The sequence below is a fragment of the Mastomys coucha genome, unplaced genomic scaffold (genome assembly GCF_008632895.1).
Source record: "Mastomys coucha isolate ucsf_1 unplaced genomic scaffold, UCSF_Mcou_1 pScaffold21, whole genome shotgun sequence".
In the NCBI taxonomy this organism is placed as follows: Eukaryota; Metazoa; Chordata; class Mammalia; order Rodentia; family Muridae; genus Mastomys; species Mastomys coucha.
In genome coordinates this window covers 30,652,555-30,652,807 of record NW_022196904.1, presented here as the reverse complement: position 1 = coordinate 30,652,807, position 253 = coordinate 30,652,555, and positions in this window count along the sequence as shown.

Below are 253 nucleotides of genomic sequence, written 5' to 3'. Positions count from 1 at the left end.
GAGATCAGGAATTCATGAAGCATACCTGAATTTAATAAAAGCCATATATAGCAAACCAACAGTCAACATTAAATTAAATGGAGAGGAACTAGAAGTGATCCCACTAAAACTAGGGACAAGATAAGGTTGCCTACTCTTTCCCATTCTACTCAATATAGTACTTGAAGTTCTAGCTAGAACAATCAGACAACAAGAGATCAAGGGATACAAATTGGAAAGGAAGAAGTCCAAGCATCACTACTTTCAGATGATA